Source organism: Pocillopora damicornis, chromosome 5, assembly GCF_964200805.1.
Source record: "Pocillopora damicornis chromosome 5, jaPocDami1.2, whole genome shotgun sequence".
In the NCBI taxonomy this organism is placed as follows: Eukaryota; Metazoa; Cnidaria; class Anthozoa; order Scleractinia; family Pocilloporidae; genus Pocillopora; species Pocillopora damicornis.
The window spans coordinates 13,980,882-13,987,665 of NC_142674.1; the positions used below are offsets into that span (position 1 = coordinate 13,980,882).

At 40.0% G+C, this 6,784-nt stretch overlaps 1 protein-coding gene and 1 pseudogene across 2 annotated transcripts in view; one reads left to right on the forward strand and one right to left on the reverse strand.

Moving 5' to 3' along the window:
• LOC149045444 (uncharacterized) overlaps positions 1-532 on the reverse strand; it is a 224,896-nt gene extending 224,364 nt beyond the window's left edge. The window contains exon 1 of the mRNA XM_089208212.1: positions 404-532. The gene's annotated coding sequence lies outside the window, so the exon portion shown is untranslated. The remainder of the gene's footprint in view (positions 1-403) is intronic.
• Positions 1-6,552, forward strand: part of LOC149045455 (uncharacterized) — a 153,220-nt pseudogene extending 146,668 nt beyond the window's left edge. The window contains exons 2-3 of the transcript XR_016187234.1: positions 4,771-4,950; positions 5,208-6,552. The product of XR_016187234.1 is annotated as an uncharacterized LOC149045455 (transcript). The remainder of the gene's footprint in view (positions 1-4,770; positions 4,951-5,207) is intronic.
• The last annotated feature ends 232 nt before the right edge of the window (positions 6,553-6,784 follow it).

Here is a 6,784-nt window from a genome sequence, read left to right on the forward strand (position 1 = left end):
CCACGGGAATATGGCGTCTACTACAGTGCAAGTGCTCAATACGGTGCCACCTAAGACAGGCTTGACTGTAGTTCGTGAATTGACTGATTGAAACAAACCAACAAATAAAAGAAAATAGTTCTGACATGAGAGACGTGGAGGGGGGCAGGGGACGGGGATTTGATCATAACGTGGGCAGAAAAGGTTCCTGAGCCCAGTTGTCCCAGAAACAATTTTCCTTGTGACAAAACTTATTTCAAAGAAGGAAATTGACGGATATGGCAGGTGTAAGGGGATTTATTTCGATGACCATAGCTTATTATCAACATTCTCAAGTATGACATCGTTAGACGTGTATTTTGACGCGCACGCCACTCAGCTGGAGTTGAGCTTCCGATCTGATTTTTGGCGCGCGTTCACTTACCTTCATGTTTGGGACAAAGCCTTTCTTGATAAGAAACGAGTTTTCGTTTAAGCGCTCAATATAACTGCACTCCTCTTTAAATGTACGGTGTTCTTTCACCATGTTAGTCTTTTCATTCACGTTTCACAAAGGTTTCGGTGAACTCGGCGAAGGGAGAAAAGTCATGTAGCAATAAATCAGCGGATGACTCTCGTTTGAATATGCGCGCAGTACAATTTCTTATCCAGTCCTTCTCTGGCGGGTAATCCATAATGGCGGACGACGTGAGAGTGTTTTTATTAATTCTCTAGGGATAAACCAAAACGGTTGTTTGTTATTTAAAAAAACGTTTAGATTCAGTTTCTCAATTAAAGCTCTTTGTTCATTGCTCCATAATGTCAGAGAAGAATTCGAAAGGGAAGAAGCGAAAATGGGAACCAGTAGAATTGGACGATCCTTCGTTCTTTGCGGGCGAAATGGATGGATTTATGTCCCTTGAAGTCATGGAAGATTATCATCCAGTAGAGCTAGCAGGAATTGGTGCAGGTGGACCAGCTCAGAAGAAGAAAATAAAAGAATGGCCGCTGTAGGAGGTGAATTGCTTAAAGTGCTTTAAAACATACCGCATAGTTAAATTTAGAAGATACAAATGTAAGATTCACTTCAAGCACGTGGTGAAATTACCCTTGTATTTTACGAGAAATTGGGAAAAATTATCATTTTAAATTATTTTGTTTATTTATTTTTTATTATAACTTATCTTCAATTATTAAATGTTGAGGGTTGTCCAATACATCCAAATTGGGTTGAGTCGTTCACAAATCGACCCACCAGAAGTTAATTAGTGGTTAAGTCATCTTGTGATACTGGAAATCTGAATAAACCGTGCCTCTTAAGGTGGAAATGTCTTACTACAAGTCGATTTTCAAGACGCTTAATAATAATCCTCAACCTGACTCAAATGGAATGACTTGTCTCCTGAGTCAGATTGGGTGCATTGGACATGAGAAATTCAAAACTAAGATAACTGCCAGTCATACCTTAAATGAAAAAAGAAACAAACAAACAAAAAGAAAACAACAACAACAACACTCACCACAAGAACTACATGGAAATACAGGAATTGATCGAAATCATTTTGAGAGCAGTTTGTCCTAAATTTTTTGAAGACAGCAGACTGCATTGTCCCAAGGGCTCATGCATTTTTTCAGTCTTTACCCATACATGCACAATTATGTATATCTAAGAACAGAAGCTTCTTTTTGGTTTTCTCTAGAAGTTTGGCTCACGGGGGGGAAAAAAAAAGCTACATAGTATTGTCTTTTGATTTAAATCTTCAGGATAATCTGGAACAAACAACAACAGAAGCAAAGATCTCATGTGCAATTGAAGAGGTTTGTAATAGTTGAGCTAACAAGGAAGCGAAACTCTCCAAGATCCAGGATACAATTTTTATTACTTTTTATTGTGGGTTTGAGCCAAATGCATCTACATGTACACCACATTGTCTGGGAAACATGATCCACGGAACCACAGAGGTGTACCGAGTGAAATCGAAGGAGAACTACGAAACATACAGTTGTGGTAAAAATCACCTCATTCAGATTTATTTTGAATTTTCTTTCTAGGACCTTTATCTCCACTATTTCCTTTCCCGGTACCCAGGCCGTACTTTGGTTTTCTCCAACACCATGGACTGTGTGAGGAGACTGGGCTCTTTGTTTAGGCTCCTGGACTTTAACCCGTGCGTTCTGCCTGCCTGCATGCAACAAAGGCAAAGATTAAAGAATTTAGACAGGCCGGGTGAAAAACTGAGTGAGATGGAAAAAAACAAAAATACAAAAAACAATGAAACAAACGAAACAAACAAAAACCAGAACAAAAAAACAAACAAACAAAAAACTCAGCAAAACAAAGCAACAATTAGGAACCTAATTTTGTAGACAACGTGCTTTTTTCCTGTTGCGTCTTTCACGTTCTTTACTTCGCAACTTGCTTTGCGCAAAACACTAGGCAACACGCTTGCTATGTGGCCTTGGATCAGAATCATCCTGATCTTATTACTATTTTTTTTTCATCAAAACAGAGAGTATAGTTTACGAATTGACGAGCAATGGAATTTCCTTTATTTATAGACTATAACTGGATCGCCTTGACTGATTGAACCCGCCCCTCTCCTCCCTCAGAGAATATTTAAAGCTAGATAGGACTTACACCAGCAAATGAAATGTTGGCTGATTTTTTTCTTGCCTGTTAGATGTAAGCAAAGTGCGAGTGGCTTACTTCTGGCTACAAATGTGGCCACGAGAGGTTTGGACATACCAGCTGTCACTATCAAGTTCCGAAGGACCTTGATGTAAGTACGTGTAAGTATGTGTGTACGGTTAGTTAGCTTGTGCAGTTGGTCAGCCTGTGCGGCAGGCGGGAACGGGAGCGATTGCTTTTTGGCGGCAGTGCTTTCGTTCTCCGCGAAACTCTACCTTGACAAAAGGCTTCGGAAGTCACACTGCTTCAACCAACCATGCGTTAACCAAGGTTTGGGCTACAAGTCTCAACTGTAAGAGAAGCTCAACCAGAATGTTGATAGCAAAGTTCGAACGCCGTTGACGCCTGAATCCTTTTTTTACCTCTAAATTTATTTTATTGCATTTATTTTCTTATTTCTAAATCTTCACTTTCTAAATCTTTGTTTTGTTTCCAATTTGAGTTAATGTGTGACGTTCACCTATCGAAATCAAAACATAATTCATTTAAGTTAATGAGTTTTGATTTAGGAAAAAAATTGACTCTGTTCTCCAAATGCAGTTTATATGAGAGGAGTAGTTTGTTATTGTTTATCGTCCTCAGTTGTATCTCATTTAATAATGAACTGTTGTGTAATGATGTAACCACAATGTAAGTATTAACTTTAGCGCAACCATCTCATGTGATCCTACGTTCCTAAATTCTTTCTCTGTGTTTGTTAACAGCTTTACATTCGCTGCAGTGGACGGACAGCTAGAGCGAGCAGGGAAGGTCTGAGTGTCATTCTTGTTGGCCCAGAAGAAATGGGATCATACAAGAAAACTATGAAGACGCTTAATGGAGGTGATGTGTCTTTATTATTTCCAACGTATCTCTTTAACAGTCAAACTCTAAAAGGTTATTTGCAAATCCCCCTCAGTTTAAGGTGCCATTCGTCTAAATTTCCTTTTTATTTAGATAAATCTTTACGCCTTAACGTTAGTATGCATATTCTCCATGCATACTGTTCTCTATATATTTCTTAAGGTGTTGACATGGAGATTTCGTCAAACAATCAAGAGCTTCTTTAGTTGGTGATCAGCTCCCCTATTCTCGTGACTTGAAAGAGAACCTGCAGTTTTAAAGAAAATACTGCTAAAAAGGCTCTAAATATATCAACTCAAGATGTTTGGTACTTAAAATCATACCTCTAACCTTGTTAATTTTTTTCGGCCTTCAAAACTGGCCTTCACGGCAAGTTCGAACTACCCGCGTTCTCTATCTTTTTAGGTGCGCAAGGCATTTTTATGGTTGCTCCGTTCTTCGTAGTTGGGGTTATCCTGGGGTTTTCCTTAGCAAAATGGCTAATAGCGAAGCGTTCGAGTGCATTAGTCCGGTAAAAAACAAGCAGAATCCCCTGCCAAAACACCACATTTATTGACGTGCATGGATTCATGCCATTGGAAGGACATTTCTTCCAAAAGATTTGCGTGTGCGTTCGGAGCATTTCGAGGGCCATTGCCTCCATAGATCATACTTAATTTGAGTACGGATAGCTTTGTTAACAGGAGAATGATTGGATACCCATTTGATAACGAGGTTAGAGGATAATTTTAAGCACCCAATATCTTGTATTTGATACATTTATAACTATATAGTTAAGGAAATTTGTCATCGCACGAAGATGATACCCCTCTAGTTGATAAATATTTCTTTTATCCGCAACCAATATTTTAGGAGGAAAAGGTACATCGAAATCGTCTTTAGGAGTTTACTGAGCCCGACTACAATTTAACCCTTTACACCCTTAAAAATCAGTTTGCATTTTCTCCACACCATTTTCCAGGAATTTTCTATGGAACCAACAAGGAGAATTTGTTTAACAATCAAGAGTTTCTTTAGATGGTCGTTCCCTTTATTCTCGTGACCTTTATGTTTGATTCAGGAGTGATGCTGTCAGAAGAAACTAGATGCCAGTCATTAATAGGCGTTTAAGGGTTAACTTACAGTCTCTCGTGTCGTTCGTTTGTTTGTTTCATTTTTTTGTTCATATTTGTTTTCTTGATTTTATTCTTTTTCAAATTTCGTTTCGCAGGAAACGAGCTAGACTCCTTTCCAGTTGATGTTGACGAGCGTTTATAACCAATGTATTCCTCTTGATGCAGGCCTTCAAAATGATAAGGCAAGAGAAATTGTCTCACGCCTGCGAGCTATTAATTTTGGATTGGGCTATGAAGTTCTTACCAATAGGCTACAGAGAGACGCAGCGCGATTGGTATGGCAAAAAAGGAAAGCCCTGGCACATTACTGTTGCCATTAACAAAGCAGACAGCTAGGAAATTGAGGTTTGTTTAATGTTGAAACAGTACTTGTGTCATTCTTTTTTCCAAGTTAGCATACAACTCTTTAATAAAATCTGAAGGAAAATTCAGTGCAAATTTTTTTTGCACACTGACTGCACCAACGCGAAAATATGAAAAGGCGAGTTTATTCGAGTTTGGACAACTAACTGCCCCGAAGCCAAAACCAAAAAATGTGTCAGAGATTCCGGCTTGAATTTTTGTTTTTTTTCTTTATTTAACCACTCTAATATTCTCTTCAGACACGAACCTACATCCATATATTTGACGAGTGCACTCAGAACTGGTTTGCTGTGGCGTCTATAATCGAACACACGTTGACAACACTGAAGGCTTGGAAGCCAAATCTCAGCCAAGTGCACTTGAGATCAGACAATGCCGGTTGTTACCACTGCGGTTATCTTCTGCTTTCGCTCCCCAGCATCGTTGACCGCACTGGTGTCAAGATCACGCGCTACGACTTTTAGCGAACCACAAGCAGTCAAAGACATCTGCGATCGTCGGGTCTCTGTCCTCAAAAGTCACATGCGCCGCTTTCTAAATGAAGGTAATAATATCAGAACAGCCAGCGACATGAAAACCGCTACTGAATCGTACGGTGGAGTCAAGGGCTGCTATGCAGCAGTGTATCAAGTTCAGCCATCCGCACAAACAATGACCAAACATACCATGATAGGCGTACAGGTATCGAACATGTTCTCGTACGAGACTAGAGGCTTGAGAATGTGGCGTGCTTATGGTATTGGTCCTGGAAAGTTCTATAGAGCAGACCAGCTGGCACGGTTTGGAACACCCCTAGAAATCATGTAATCCTTACGAGCTTCCTACAACTACAACTCGTAGAAATACTTACCATGTGCTCAATTGCCCTACTCTACGCATACGCAGGTCTGACGCATGCGCTTTAGAGCCCGAACGGCGATTTCAGGCTGAAAGAGGAAAAAAAAAAAAAGAAAAAGAAAGCCGAAATTTAAACCCAGGCCTCACTGCCTGGGTAATGATACTAAAAGGTTAAATTCGAACCTTTCATATCCCGATAAATCTCGACCTTAATCAACGAGGCCCTCGCGAAGGCTACAAACCATTACACTTGTCAAAATTAGCCCAAAAGTTATTGTTTTTGCCATTCTTTGTGCATGACATCATTTGCAAGAAAGCTGTGATATGATTGGTACGAGAAAACGCTGTGATTGGTGTGAATGACTAAACGGTGTGATTGGTGCAAGACATCCGAATGCTGTGATATCATTGGTGTGAGATATAAACCCTTGTGCGGCAATCTGATTGGTGCGAGATACAAACCTAAATGCGGTGATTGGTGAGAGCAACATACCATTTCACTCACTAACATAGTTTTTTTTATTTTTTATTTTATTTTTTTTTATTAAGGGCCAGCCAGAAACCGCAACGGACACACAAGGAGTGTAAAATGTTCGCATTTTGGAATATTTAGCGTTGTAAATCGGCCATATTTCGTTTCCCAAACTATTCCGTACAACGTATGGAGTTAACGGTTCCTCGCGTAACCTAACACCGTGTAAAACAACGTGTGACGCTTTCACGAATAAATACATGTGTGTCCGAGAATTAATCTTTCGTCTTTCTCGAGATGTGAGCTTGGGACGCCTCTGCTCAAACTCCTTAATTGCAAGTGCAACAAAAACCTCAAGAAACCTCACCCCAGCACCCCGGGGTTGTAAGATTGTATGTAAACGTGTTTTATTTTTCGACCACGGCTAGGCGGGTTACCTCACCCCACCTGGGGTCCCCCATCTCCATGTAAACAGGCCCTAGAAAAAAACTCAGAAAATGCAACAAC